Source organism: Anthonomus grandis, chromosome 16 (assembly GCF_022605725.1).
Source record: "Anthonomus grandis grandis chromosome 16, icAntGran1.3, whole genome shotgun sequence".
NCBI lineage: Eukaryota > Metazoa > Arthropoda > Insecta > Coleoptera > Curculionidae > Anthonomus > Anthonomus grandis.
In genome coordinates, this window is record NC_065561.1 from 6,772,666 (window position 1) to 6,788,458 (window position 15,793).

A 15,793-nucleotide genomic window follows, 5' to 3' on the forward strand; every position below is an offset into this window, starting at 1 on the left:
ATGATGTACTTCTCTGGATTAAAATACTAGTTTATTGGGTTATTAGTTATTACTAGACGGCATTACAGAATTGTATTTCTTAATATCTTATTTTGTCCCTATCTTAAAAGGTTTTTGTTTATTTATTCCTAATAAATTTATTTTGGCTTGTAAAAAAATAATCCATTTTGCACATTTATTAAAAATATCTTAAAATAAATATTGTTGAAAATATTTTTTAATATGAATAAGACAGCAATACATTTTCTAAAGAAAAACATACTTAAAAAATCCAAATGTTAATTTTGTGATTTTTTTATGCTAATAAGAGCTTTAAAACCAAAGCACATTAAAATTTAAATATGGCTCATTTAACATTCTTACTCTTAAAAGGTATTTTTTATAATATAAGCAGTTTAGTTGGATTCAAGCGTGTAGAGGGTATAATTATTATTATTCCTTTACAAAACAACATGTATTTCAAATATAGAATTTAAATTAACGCAATAAAGCAAGGTCATTTTATTTAAAAAATTAGGTCCATTACGGAAATAAAAACAATATGTTTATTGGAACGATAAAAGCTTAAGGACAGGTTTGATAAAAATATGTAATGTACACTTTTAAGACATTGCCAATTTATTAGCCTAATATATGTAGCCGGTTTTAATAATAACATGTTACGGATCAATTAGATATTAAAGATTAAAAAAAGAAAATATTTTATTCAGCTTTAGATGTTCATAAGCCTAAGTAAATTATAATAAAATAGCATTATTCTTTTTACAAATGTAAACTTATGAGTTTTTCCAATTAATCGCAACAAGTTTGTTGTTTTAACTATTCGAGGTGAATAAAAAAAAGTTCATGCAGTAAATCCAAAACAAATGCATTTTAAAATAGCCAACCGACAGTGACACGGTCATATAAAATATATACATAATATGAATATGGAAAAGTCCTTTTGCTAAACAAACAAAATCCGGAAATACATTTTCGGAAGGCAGCACGTTTTTAATGTTTTTAAAATAAAAAAATCAGACGAAATTGAAAATTAAAGTGGGCGACTTCGCGGAGTTCATCCTACGTCTGTTGGAGTTCTGCCAGGATTTTTATAAGTATATAGAGCGAATATGTTACATAAATATAATAGTTTGAAATAATCAAATTTAGATTCCTATTGTTATTATTTTAGGTGGGTTGAGAAGCCGCAAATATATTTTATGAGAACTCACAAAACGTATATTTTATAAACACATGCATTAATCGGGATCATTGGCCTAATATTTTTTGCATAAAAAGCGTGTTTTTAAATGTATATTCATTAAATTTAAATCCAAATTTATAAAGTCATTAATTTAAAAATAAAAATATTCAGACATCTAAATAGACACATCCGTTTTTTTATTAGGTATTCAACAGGTAACAAAAGATCTTGCAACACAAAAATTGAATACAAACAGCTTAATAACTTTATCACCATTCAGCTGATGACTAGTTTTCTTTATAGTAATCTGCATAATGATATCACCACTACATTGATATGCAACGTGCTATATACTTAGGTGCATCCTAATAATGAAAATGTATGTTAGCGTATCCTTGTAATAAATTAGATGTAGATTGTAAATATTATATAGTTTTTTATAATAAAAATTTGGGTCAATTATGCTAATTATTTTTTTGCGATATATTTAGCGAATTTTTCTTAAAAATACCAAACATTCCCAGAGATTCTAGCACTTTATCATCATCTTAAAACGGATTATAAAGTAAATGGATGAATATTTTCAATATTATGGTACATTCAATATAGAGTTAAGGAGAGCGAAGAATTAGCTTAGCACAGGTAACTTAAATTTATTCTTAGCATGAATGTCTATTTAGTTGTCTCCTGCACTAGAAACTGTATTTGATAACTTTGACCTATATCATAATGCATTTTAACGCATCTTAAGTTCATTTTATTTATTCGCCGAATAACAAATATTTTGAAACAAGTTCGAAGCCTAATAAGAGCATTGCTGAAAAAAATCGAAATCAATTTAAAAGCTTATGGATTGTTTATACGACCCAAGGTTATTAATTCACAATAATTTTAGACTGATATCGCAATTTAGAATTAATTTGTTCTTATTACATAATAACATTAACCCGTTCAGATCCTCTTAATACTTTTACATTTAATGCACAAAAATCAGAAATGGTGAGAAAAGTATAATCCTATCTAGTTTTGAAGATGGTACATGGACATTGAGCCTTATGAGTAAAAATTAAGCATGTGCTAAGAGCAATTGCTGATTAAAAAATGCTTTAAAAAGAAGTAATTATTTTTAGATCCTATTAATAAAAACCTTAAACATTTGCTAGCGTTCTGAAATGTATAAGCAATTGCTTTGTCTATTTGTCAAAACGCGTTTATTTTTTTTTTGTTTGGGGTGATGCGATGCAATGCGATCTTAATTCATGTGCTGAGGTAAGTCCATGTCGTAAAGGTGTAGAAAAAAATATAATAATGTCGAATATTAATGAATATAGCGATTCCGAAGAGACTTAAGAAGACAAATAATTCATTTTCGCGTTTCCAAAATTTTAATGTTTCCCTTACAACTAAGCAAATGGCGAAGAAAGTTAGCAACATGAAAGGAGAAGTAAAATAAGAAATATGTTGTAAATAGAACTGGCAATACAAAAATGAAACCATGGGAAAAACTACTTCTAGACATTTTAGAAGCAGAAAAAATTCTCGTCTTTAATAAAACACCAGGTAATTAAACCAAGCTTTATCATGATTTGAGAAGTACATATGATGTAAATACGTAACTAGATAATCAAATGTTATCACTTTTTTAACCCTTATGTGACTGGGAAAAAAAACACCTTCTAAGGACGGCGTGGGTACCCGGGTACCTACTATGTATTTTATATAGAGCCGTGGCTTTTTCTGTGAATTTCTACCCTTAACCAGAGACAACCAAAGAGACGCGCAACTGTGCGCTAATAAAATATCCGATTATTTTCCATCTTTATCTCTCTTCGTGAAAGGTGAACGTAGATGGCGCAGATAGCGTTTTCCGCCATAATTCAAACCTCGTCTGTTAAGCATTTAATGAATTATTTTAATTAAAATCAACCGTTATGTCTCAGAAGTCAGAACACCATAATAATGTTCTGAGACAGAACGGCTTTTAATTAAATCAAATAAAAAGGTATTGATATGTTTTTAATTGCTCAGAACGATGGTAGACTTTAATTAAAACAATGCAATTTAATAACATTTAAATTAGGGAACTAAATAAACTAAATATAATTCTGAAACGTTTCGTATTGTATTTTCAGTACATGGTATAACTATAAGATGTGCATGCATTTTCTTAATTATTTTCATAATTTATAATTAGACGGTAACAGTAACATGCATATACATAAATGCAATTAAAATACAGAAAGATTTTAATTATCACAGTACTATAATAATATTCCAAAAAATATATCCTTTGGTGTAACACTCCATGGAATACCTATTTTAATTACAGCCTTGACAATTACCTGATTACCTTAATGAACATATTTCTGTTCCTAACACATGTCAAAACACTGAATTCTGTATCCTACAAAAAAACTACAACTACTAACTACTGTAACCAAGTTCACCTAAATCCGATAGGTAATAAAATACGTAAAATTTAAGCACTCGTCCAAAATCTCAACTAATGATGTAAAACAAAACAACATTAATCAGCTGCAACAACTATTCAGCCATATTGAAATTCACGTGTTCATGTTGAGCAAGGATTGCACTGTTGCCGTACTTAATTAAAATTTTAAAAATACTAGAGAATTGGACACAAGCTATCCCGTATTTTTGCATTCATTTAGACGGAGTTGGAAGAATGTTTTCTCTTGACTGCTCTGATAATTAAATAGATTTAGCATTGCGAAAAATTTGTATTGTGGCGCCACCTTAGCCCACCTTTTATAAAGGAAGAGAGAGACAACGAAATACAATATATACAGATTAAAGAGAGCAACAACAATAGGATAAAAATTTCTATCTAGTTGCACGTCTCTTTGGTTGTCTCTGCCTTAACTATAAACATGCACATCTGTGCGGGCTTTTCCCTATCTCTGGCGCCTCGAACTGTTTATGTTTTTGCACAAGATCAGTTCATATTCGTCAGTAACGCGTTGTACCTACTTAAGTAGAGTTTGAATTACGTTGAATCTAAAGTATTTTTTATACGTTAAAATGTCGGATAGTGAGGCCGGTCCTAGTCGAAGCGATAGTGCAAGAGGAAGATGGCGGAAGACAAGGTAAAACAAATATATTTATTATTTTTACATAATAGGTAAAATGTCAAAGTTAATACAGAGTACAAAAGGAGGTAAATTAATTAATAATAGGAATATTATAATAGGTTGACCTATTCGGAATTAGAAGAAGCCTTAGAACACCTAAGTGATGAAGAAGAAGAGCCACTTATTGCTTCTGACGAAGAGAAGTATATTCCACAACTGTCAGATGGAGAGGGCGAGGATTCTGATGTTGAAAACGATCCTGTTGTAGAGCTAGGAGATTCGGAGTCAGATGATGATGATGACGTTCATCCAGATTTAGCTTCACAATTCCATTGGACTAGTAAAGATGGCACTGAGTGGAATGACCCACCTACACCACAACGACAAACGGTAGGTCGAAATATTTTGCGTGAAAAAAGTGGTGCATCATTAAGTCGTTTATATACGCCCAAAGACATTTTCAAATTATATTCCCAGAAATGTGTTCCCTGATTCTAATATATAGCAATAAAAAGGGGAATAGAGTTACGGAGGAATATAACCAAAGGTTATTGGCAATAACTAAGCCGCTGAAAACATTTTCTCCAAAAGTATTTATTCCATTTACTGATGTAGAACTAGATGCATTTTTCGGAATTCTAATTACTGCTGGTTTACATAGGTTCCATAAAGAACATATTTCTGAAATATGGAAGATGGATTCGCTCCCTTTGTTTCGCGCAGCTATCCCTCTTGATCGCTTCAAAATGTTTCTAAGATTTATTCGGTTTGATGACCAGAATACGCGTATAGAACATGCAAAGACAGATAAAGCAGCTCAAAACAATCAATTACTAAATAAAGGTAAACTTGTTGACAAAACTAGAGAAGAAAAAAGGAAAAAAAAACTTTCCAACATGTCCAAGGTTAAAACCTATCATTAAAAAAGTCATCCAGGTTATAATATGCCTTAGCCAATAAAAGTGTCTTTAATTCTCTTTTAAATTTCTTAACATCCGATATATGTCTAACACATAGAGAAACATGATTGTACATTTTTTTACTTAAGTAAATTAATGAGTTTTTGGTAAGGGAAGACGTAGGAATAGGTAGAGGAACATCATTTACACGACGAGTCAAATGGCCAGTGTCAGAGGGTAATTTGGGAATTTTGTGAATAAGAGCAGCTGTTTCTAAGATAAAGAGTGAAAAAAGAGTTAGGATTTTTTCAGAAATGAAGAGGGGTTTGCAAGAATCTCTTAACTTAGCAGAACACAGGTATCTAACTGCTTTTTTTTTGAATAACAAAGACAATGTTAAGTAGCCCCTTATTGGTTAAGCCCCAAAAAGGCAAGCCGTACCGAATATGAGATTCAATAAGTGAAAAGTACACTGAACGTACAACCACCCCTCCCAGCTCTTGTTTTGCCATTCTTACTGCAAAACATCCAGAAGATAATTTCCCAGCTAAATGTAAAATATGATCTTCAAACCGAAGGCGATCATCAATGGTAATTCCTAGGAACTTGCAGCTTTCTTTATTCTGCAAGAGAGAATTTTCGTCAAACATCAGACCCTGAACATCGCACTTATCGCACTTAAACCCCATAATAGACGTCTCTCTTACATTAAACACGAGCCTGTTGGAAGCACACCACCCTGATAAAATCTGAAGGTCTTCAAGGATACAAGTCTTAATATAATCAGAATTTTTATGGCTCCATAGTATGATGGTATCATCAGCAAACTGAACCACCTTACCCCGCAGATTCAATGAACTCAAGTCATCCACATACAGTAAAAATAACAGTGGTCCCAACACTGAACCCTGAGGAACGCCGCATTTTAGGGATCTAGAAGCAGACAAACGCCCAGACACTGTAACCTTCTGAATACGATTTCAGAGATAGGACTCAAGCCATCGCAACGCTACGCTCCTAAAACCATATTTATCGAGCTTAGATAACAGTATTCCATGATCCACACAGTTAAATGCTTTGGATAGATCACAAAACACTGCCGCCGATGACTCTCCAGAATTCAATGACACATAGACGCTCTTCAAAAAGCTAAAAACAGCATCATGAGTCCTTTTACCGGCTTGAAATCCAAGATGATTTGCAGACGAAATGCCATTATGATGTAAAAAGGACAAAATTCTGCTTTTTGCAAGTTTTTCAACTATCTTAGAAAGGGTAGAAATGGGACGAAAATTACAAGGCTGATCTAAATCTCCACCCTTATAAAGAGGGATAACCACTGCCTCTTTTAAACATTGAAAAATGTCAGTATGTAAAGAATTGTTTATAGCAGAAACTAAAGCGTTTAAGGCTGAATCAGGCAAAAAGAGTAACAACCTCGAAGATATCCCATCAGCTGCAGATGATTTATGGTTTTTTAGGCGTTTGATTTCATTTTTTACTTCGGTAAGATCGACAGGATGAAAGAAAAAAAAATGCTCAACCGACACTTGTTGAAGATAGTGTAAGGGGTCAATGGTACTACGAATGCCCTTAAGCAAGATATTAGGTATATCACAATAATAGTCGTTTAAAATGTCAGGTCTTAACTTCGGTTCAGATACTTTTCTATGGCAATATCTAAAATCATTAATAGTCGACCAACACTCTCTTTGCCTATTTGATGACATATTTAAGCGATCCCATAAAATAATTAGATTTTGCTGCTTTAATTAGACTTAAAAAGACTACGGTATCTCTGATGATATACAAGGATATTTTCATTTGTGGTATATTTGCACAATTTAGTCAAAAAACAGAGGTTTTTAGCTGAAATTCTAAGGCCTCTTGTAGAAGAGTCATTTTGTAGAACCCATGGTTTTCATTTCTTAGTTTTAAGCCTCATTTTAGGAAAGTACTGATTGATCTTATCACACAGAACATGAAAAAATAAAGGTCAGAGGCCGTTTCAAGTACATTCCAATTTACCGAAGCTGTAGCAGCAGAAAAAGCACTGGAATTTCTTCTGCTGAAAATTCTTCCCATATAATGAGATGAAGATAATACAGTATTATATGACATTTTAGCAAGAATAGCTTCATGGTCGGAAATACCAGATGGGAGTCCTGTGCATAAAACGTCATCAAAATTTGTACAGAAATAGGCAATTGTAGTTGCAGATGAAGAAGTTATTCGTGTGGGAGAAAGAACGTGCATTTTCAAGTCGTAAGAATTTAAAATACTTAAAAGAGAAGTACGTGGCAAGGTTTCATCGGTGTAGTTGATATTGAAGTCACCAGCCAATATAACCTTAGAGTGTAGGGATAACTGGGATAAAAGAGAATCAAGTTTGTCCAGAAACTTAGCAATATCTCCTGTAGGTGGTCTATAAACACAAAGAATATATAAATTAAAACGCTTACAAAAAGAAAGAGAGAATTCAAAAACATTCTCTAACAGAAGATTATTATACTTATCAATATTACAAAAAATTGTTTCAATTGTTTGCCTAGCCAAGATCATGGTTTCTCCATGTATAGATTATTGACGACAAAAAATTGATATAGAAACATAATCAGATATTAAAAAACATTCACTAGGCCTCAACCAGTGCTCAGTCAGACGTACAATATCAGGAAAATTACATGTGTCCAGCAAAAGATGAAGCTCATCCATCTTGTTTCTTAGGGATTGTATATTAAGAATAAAGATACTTAAGCTTTTCGAAGAGCTAATTTCAATCTTACTAGTAGAATATGAACATGAATGAGATTCAACCTTCGTGGACATGTCAATAAAAAAGAAGAATTCAATTCACGATCAGTAATCAGTTCAGACTCATTAATTTGATGATTAATGAGTCTGACTAAGTCCAACATTTTTTATGTGATTGGATGCTGCTAAAGAGAGATTTTGGTTAAATGGAAAAACATAATTTTTTATAAAGCTATTTTGGACAAAATAAAATGATTCGTTTTTGAAGTTTTTTTTGTAATTTATTTATTTATGAAGAATTTTAAAATCTATAAAATGTTTTTTAAGGCAACTTTTTATAAGAAAATAATTTTGTGTTTATATTTTATTTACAATAATTAGGTTTTAGAAACCATCATCAATTTTTTTTATATTGGATTTTTTTACCGCGAAGAGCTAATTTATTTGTCGATGCGATATGATCAAAAACGTAAAAAGGCCAGTGAGATTAAACAAAAAGCAAGTTCAAAGAATTATGAAAATTATGAATTTTAAGAATACATAATTTAACTTAAATGATTTTTTTGCATCAACATTATTTATTAAATAGTCTATTTTCTGAATGTAAAATATTGTATAAAATATTTGCATGAAATAATGTAGGTTTTTAGCTCCTTGCTTGCTGATTATTTGTTTCTTTATAAAATATTGTTTAAAGATCATAATTTATAATATGATTATTGAGTTTTAATTTTTACACATTAATAGGTATTATAAAAGGAATAAGGTATGCATTGAAAATTAGATATTTAATTAAATGATATTTTTTAATTTTAATATTTTATTATGGCAGCTAGATTTCTAATAAATTCATAGTTTTTGTTTTCGTCAAATAAATTTAGAGAAGTCATTTTCTTTCCTTTGATTAACTAAACATTTCCCTGGGATATTCCTTTTATAAATATTTAATTGATATCTTGGTTACAATTTGTGCTGGAACCAACGACGAGTTTTTTATCGATAAACTGAGACTAAGGAGTTTGTACACTTTAATAAAACAAAGAGTTTAACAATTCTTGGTTTATATCATTCGATTAAATCCATTTCGCTTAAAAATATACCTAGATGTCACTAATTCCTGTTTAAGAGGAAAATTTAATTTTTTTTTGCTAGTAGCAGTTTATTAGTAAAAGAAAAATTTTATTTAACTGTACTTGTTTTTAAACTAATGAAAATATTTATTGCTGCTTTAAGCAAGTTATCTTTTAAGAAGATAAAGAAATATTAAAAGGCTAATTAATTTTTTTCTCAGCACAGAATAAAGCCATAGAAAAGACCTTCCTATTAATAACAGCAATGAAAACTTCATGATCAATACTTACAAATATTACTACTATAAAATCACAAAATAGTTTTACCACTAATCAAAACTCTTTATGTTACTCTCGACACGTAATTTTTTTCTAAAATCAAGCATTCCACGTATCACCCATTAATTTCAAACACAAACACTGTCTTTGAAATAGATCCTCAAAACCTATGTAATTGAAAATTTGGTGAAATAACTAGAAGCAATTACAAGGAATCTCGTTTCACATATAAAAGCTTAAATGTCCGTTGATAAGGGCAGAATGGCTTCGTAATAGCAGATTATACAGCTTATATGTAATTGGGGTCGTAATAAAATTACGTTACTTTAACTTTAAAGGCCCCCTTTCACGCGCCAACATGTTTGCGCACACTGGTTTGTACAAACTATTTTGCGCAAACAATTTGTGCGTTAAAGAGGAAACATCTTATTTGTACATACGACAATGTTGGGTTTGAACTAATCTGTCGAGTTTTGAATTTTTGTTTGAGGTTTGTGCATTGATATGAGCGTGAAAAGACAAATCAAACCGATTTCTGCATGTTTTAAGCCCAGTGCCTGCGCATTGACACTAGGTGGGTTCGGAATTGCATCTGTCATATTTTCACTCCTGCTCATTATCAGGAGTGAATGGAGGACAGATAAACCTGATTTTTGACGTTAATCAGCTGTGTCAAGACTATCTATTCTTTTTTAATTCGTGTGCATGAAATATTTCTATCCATTTTAGTTCAGAGTTTTCGGAGTGCTGTGCCATGCCGAACCTAGCAACTATTTGCACGTAGTGCTCAGTTATCTGCGGCCTGTCAGTTAACGCTCATGTTTAATAGTGTGTGAAACTTTATTTGTTCTGCTCTACAATGTCAAAGAAAGAAAAACAGTTTTTAAGTGAGTTTATTGAGTTGTACAGATCATTCCCGTGTCTCTGGAAGATAAAATCCAAGCAGTACAGTGATCGTAATGCGAAACAACAGGCTTATGAAAGTATGATTGAAAAAATGCGGGAGTTCGATGTAGGAGCAAACAAAGAAACTGTAGAAAAAAAAATTAACTCTTTAAGAACCGCGTACAGGAGAGAATTAAAAAAAGTTATTGATTCGGAGAGGTCTGGTGTTGGTGAAGAAGACGTGTACATTCCTCATTTGTGGTATTTTGATTTGCCTAACTTTATACGAAATCAAGAAATTCCACGAAAGACGCAAACCAATGTTGAAGATGAAGATGAAGAATCAGTAAGTAATTTTTTATTACGTAGGTATATAATAGTAGATATAGCTAGCTACTTTTCTAAATGCCTTGAATTGTTGGAGAAACCATTTTATCCTGCCATGGAACTCTGCAGCTGGCAAATGTAATTTATTTTCCATTAAGTTCTTCATAAATATTGTATTGTCTAGCAGACCACCATCAGATACTCGACCGTTAGTTCCAACATCGCACATAATAAATTCACAGTTTGCATTCATAATGGTCATTAGCACAATGCTGTAAGTTTTTTTGTAATTATAGTAGTATGATCCAGATCGAGGAGGTGCCACAATTTGTATATGCTTGCCGTCAACAGCGCCCAAGCAGTGTGAAAAATTCCATTTTTGCTCAAACTCTCTACCAATACTCTTCCATTCCGTCGTAGTTTTAGGAAACTGTAACCAAAATAATACCTCATTGCTCACGACTGTTTCACAATTCTTTATAAAAAGTATAATTATATACATTGATATATTCGTATGATTTTCAGGAACTTCATCAATTTACGGCTGAGCGTGATGAAGCAACTAGTGAATCAGCATTATCATCTCACCAAGGGAGTCGCCAAGTATTTCTCCACACTCTTTGACGTTGGGACCATCCACATCCACACGCTCATCCACTCAGACAACTAGAACCATAAAACGGCAGCTGGATAAATGCGATGATATATTACATGTGATTGAAAAACGTTTTAGAGCCATGGCGCCGTTAAAGACAAATTTACATTAATAGCCAAAACATGGGCGGTGAAGTTAAAGGAACTTGTTCCACTTCAAGCGGTTTATGCCGAAAAATTAATTAATGATATTTTTTTTCGAGGCCCACTTAGAAAAGTTGACTCCTAACTCTGCTTTTCAAACCACTTATCAACCTGCAAATCGGTTACAGAATCAAACATATTTTCAAAACATAGAGCCTTATCGGCACCAGACTCTACAACCACAGACACTTCAGCACCATACACAACCGTACAATCAACCATCTCACGGACAACAATGGCCAGTGTCAATACAGCCAACTTATTCGCAACTACAGCAAAAACAAGCATATCTACACATGCCGGCAGAAGTCAATCTCACTTCATGTCTACCCCATTCACCAGAGCAAACAAACATAAAAGATCAGTTTCAACAAAAACAACAACACTTGACAAAAGAACCCCTACTGCAGAATGAACCCAGCAATCAAAAAAAGGGTGAGAGCTCAGTGTCAACATACTTTCAACATTTTAAAGATGTTTAACTTTTGTTGTTCTTTTTTTCTTATGGAAAGTGTTTTTTAAGAAAATTTTATTTCTTTGTTTTTTTTTTGATAAAGGAACATAGTTTTTGACATTTCCTGTATTATTATAAGAGAAATATATTTTATTTGTTAAATGATATTTACGTACCTTTAAATATTCGCCTCGTAATGCAATGTTTATAGCCTCACAGGTTTTGAGAATAATTTGACTTGGTGACATGCCAAAATTTAAGATCTTCGTAGGATCTCCCGGTAGCTAAAAATCGCAATGTAGCCGTTCATGTGGTGTAATTACACGTTTCATGACAGTATCTTTCTTTATAATGATTGGCGTAACTAAACTTAACAATTGAAGATAAGTTTCTTCATCCATTCGCAAATAGTTACGAAAATCTTCGGGTTCATTTCTTAATTCTCGTATTAAAGAAGTATGAGCCAGAAAAGGTCTTTTTTCTAGCCACGATTTAGTTGGTCTTCTTTTCTTCTTCTGCAAGATAAGTTTCTTTTTAATAATAAAAACAGCAGCAAGTCCTAGTAGCAGTAGTTCTTCCTCTTTATCAATATCCATTTTTTCTTTGTTTTAATTCCATAAACACAGGAGACTTTTTCGCAACGGTTAACAAGACGTGGACCGAATGGACTAAAATATTTGAGCGTCAAAATGCAAACATCGACTCCAACATGTTTGCGCAAAACAGTTTGTATAAACATGTTGGCGCGTGAAAGGGGGCCTTAACATGGGGATTATATATGTATATCTATCTATTTTTTTATGTATCTCTATCATACATCTGTTATTAAATTTATTACTACAAATATCTTTTTTACTGATTTTATGGATATTAGGCTGAGTATCGAAAAATAAACATTTATTTAGAAATATTTATGTACTAGTTTCTTTTTAAATGTTAAAACAAGTCTTTGATCTGTGAGCAAGTTTGTTTAAGAAAAACCTATTAATTGTTTATGTCTTAGAGTTTTAAAGAAAAAAATGTTGTTTAATATTACTATCCCTGTTCACAATTTCTTATACCAGATCATTAAAAAACGTTCTAGTATAAAAATGTAAACCATTTGCTTTTATTAAATAGAATTCTCTGTATATTTTACCATAAATCAAAAAAAAAATCTTAATAAAAAAGTTTATTTGCACTTATAGTCTTAACCTAAAAATCACAAAGTTATAGCGATATTAATATGCCTTTGAACTTTTTGAGGATGTTAAAATTTATAATTTGGCATATTTTCAAGCTCATGTAGAAAACTAAGTAGAGATATAGCAAGAGCTTACGGTCTGAGCTTAGTAACACTATGGCAGATCTTAAAGAAACACAAATTTGTGCTATACAGGGTGTTTTAAAATTCACTACATATATTTTAAGGGCGTATTCCTAAGGTTAAAATAAGACTTGTTTTTCCTATAAACATGGGTCCTAAATGCATCCCCTTCAAGCTACAGCCATCGCAAGAAGTGTAACAAAATCTATTTTTTAAAACTGTGTCTACAGTTTTGCATCAAATTTAACGAAATTTGGAATACCCCCGTTATTTTAGGCGGTCTATTTACTTTTTATCTTAGAAAAGGCGTAAAACTAATTTTAAGGGGTAAACTGAGGGGGTGCACACTTTTGACGGCCAAAATTTTATGTGTACATACATTTTTTTTTAAATTAAGCTACACCAAAAAATAGACCATACAAAAATTTTAATTTTTGGTCTCTTGCATTTTTTTCATACGACTATTAGTTTTTGAGAATATTACCTGTGAATAAAAGGATAGCAGTATCGTAAATTAAAAATCAAAGAAAAAATTTAGGAAGTAGGCTGTGTTTCGCAATTGTTGACATTTTTTTTTTTGAGGTTTCAGTAGTAGGCTGTGAGTATTGGTTTTAGACATTTTTTAACTTGCTTGACATTTGGTGTAAAATAAATTTACTGTCATTGTTGACGTTGTTTAATTCCAGTAGTTTACTTCCGGTTTTAGATTTAAAAAGTAGTTTTTATTCCCATGTTTTATTTCTAAACGCTAACATTTCTAAAATGAAAAATGAACGTTATTCATTCGAACATCTTGCAGACATCCATTTTGTTTATGGTCTTGCTGATGGCAACGCGTATGAAGCTCAAAGATTGTATCAGTTAAGGTTTCCTAAGCGCCGACTCCCGAATGTATGTTAGGGAATACGGTAGTTTTCGGACCCCCAGGAACAATGCAGGCAGACCGCAACAAGCACGAAACCCAGTGACAGAGGAGCAAATTTTGAATGCCATCGACGACGATCGATCGATCGGGTGGCCTAAGCACCCGACAAATAGCTCGGAATTTGGATGTTTCTCATGCAACTGTCTGGCGGGTTTTGCACGAAAATAGCTTGTATCTATACCATATTCAAAGAGTTCAAGCTTTGCTACCTCAAGATTTCCCAAGGCGCTTACAGTTTGCAAGGTGGTTATTTCAGAGATGCGCAAGAGATAATCATTTTTTATCAAGTATTCTATTCACAGATGAAGCTCATTTTTCGCGGGAAGGGGTGGTAAATTTTCACAATGTGCATGTTTGGGCAGCAGAGAATCCGCACGAAATTAGGCATCTCATAGCATCTCATAGCATCTCACCACCAGGAGCACTTTAGCCTTAATGTATGGACAGGTCTAGTGGGAGATGAGTTAATTGGTCCTTTCTTTTTTCCTAGAATTTTAGACTTTCTACAGCACCATTTAAATGGTTTACTAGACAATGTACCTTTAAATGTGCGAGCGAACATGTGGTTTATGCATGACGGTGCCCCCCCTCATTTCCGTATAACAGTGCGTGACTATTTGAACTTTGTGTTTCCTGAGAGATGGATTGGTAGAGCAGGTCCAATACCATGGCCTCCACGCTCCCCGGACTGCAATCCTCTAGAATTTTTTTTTTCTGGGATATGTAAAATTGCCTCGTCTATAATCCTGGTCAAGTGCCTTCGCTCGAGGTCTTAAGGCAAAGAATTATTGATGCCTTTGAAACAATAAGAAATACTCCCGGAATTTTAGAGCGAGTAAGATAATCTAGGAGAAGACGAATGGAGGCTTGTATTGCAGCGGGTGCACATTTCGAGCACTTTTTATTAAAAAAAATATTTGTTTCTCAGAAGTTTATTGTTTATTTAAAAAATAATTAATTATTATGTTAATAAATGTTAAATAATTTTTTAACCAATTTTTGTATTTTTATAAACCGTCATTCTTTAATGTAAATATATGTTCATCAATTTATTGAAAAAACCTCAATAACAAAGTTTCAACAATAGCAAAACCAGTCTACCTATTTATTGTTAAATGTCGTGCCGCTTAAAAACTGTCCTAAAACAAATAGTCACAGCCTACTACTTAATATTATCTGTTTAAATTTTAATTATTACGTTATTGGTAGCCTTTTATTAATCCGTGATTTTCTCAAAAACTATTCGTATTATCAAAAAAATGCAAGAGACATAAAATTTAGATTTTTGTATGGCCCATATTCTGGTGTAGCTTAGTTTTAAAAAAAAATGTATGCGTACATAAAATTTTGGCCGTCAAAAGTGTGCACCCCCTCAGTTTACCCCTTACGCCTTTTCTAAGATAAAAAGTAAATAGACCGCCTAAAACAATGGGGCTATTCCAAATTTCGTTAAATTTGATGCAAAACTGTAGACACAGTTTTAAAAATTTTTTTTTACACTTCTTGCGATGGCTGTAGCTTGAAGGGGGTGCATTTTAGGACCCATGTTTATAGGAAAAAAAGTCTTATTTTGACCTCAGGAATACGCCCTTAAAATATATGTAGTGAATTTTGAAACACCCTGTATAAATATCCAATACAAATAATATTACCTGGCGATAACGAAAGAAGACTTGCTTATTGTAACTGGTTACGTAGGGCATAATATTATTATGCATTACGTAATGCATAATATTTTTACATTATGCATAATAATATTTTAAACTGTATAATTTGGAGCGACAAAGCTAATTTTTCAAACAAAGGTATCTTTAACCG

The 15,793-nt window shown here is 32.3% G+C and overlaps 1 protein-coding gene and 1 long non-coding RNA gene across 2 annotated transcripts in view; one reads left to right on the plus strand and one right to left on the minus strand.

Annotated features, from left to right (window-relative positions):
- LOC126745643 (division abnormally delayed protein) overlaps nt 1-15,793 on the minus strand; it is a 415,201-nt gene that overhangs the window by 308,225 nt on the left and 91,183 nt on the right. The gene's annotated exons all lie outside the window — the stretch shown is intronic.
- Nucleotides 9,484-12,654, plus strand: LOC126745647 (uncharacterized). Its single transcript, XR_007663626.1, has 2 exons — nt 9,484-10,511; nt 11,018-12,654. It is a non-coding gene; the product is annotated as an uncharacterized LOC126745647 (long non-coding RNA).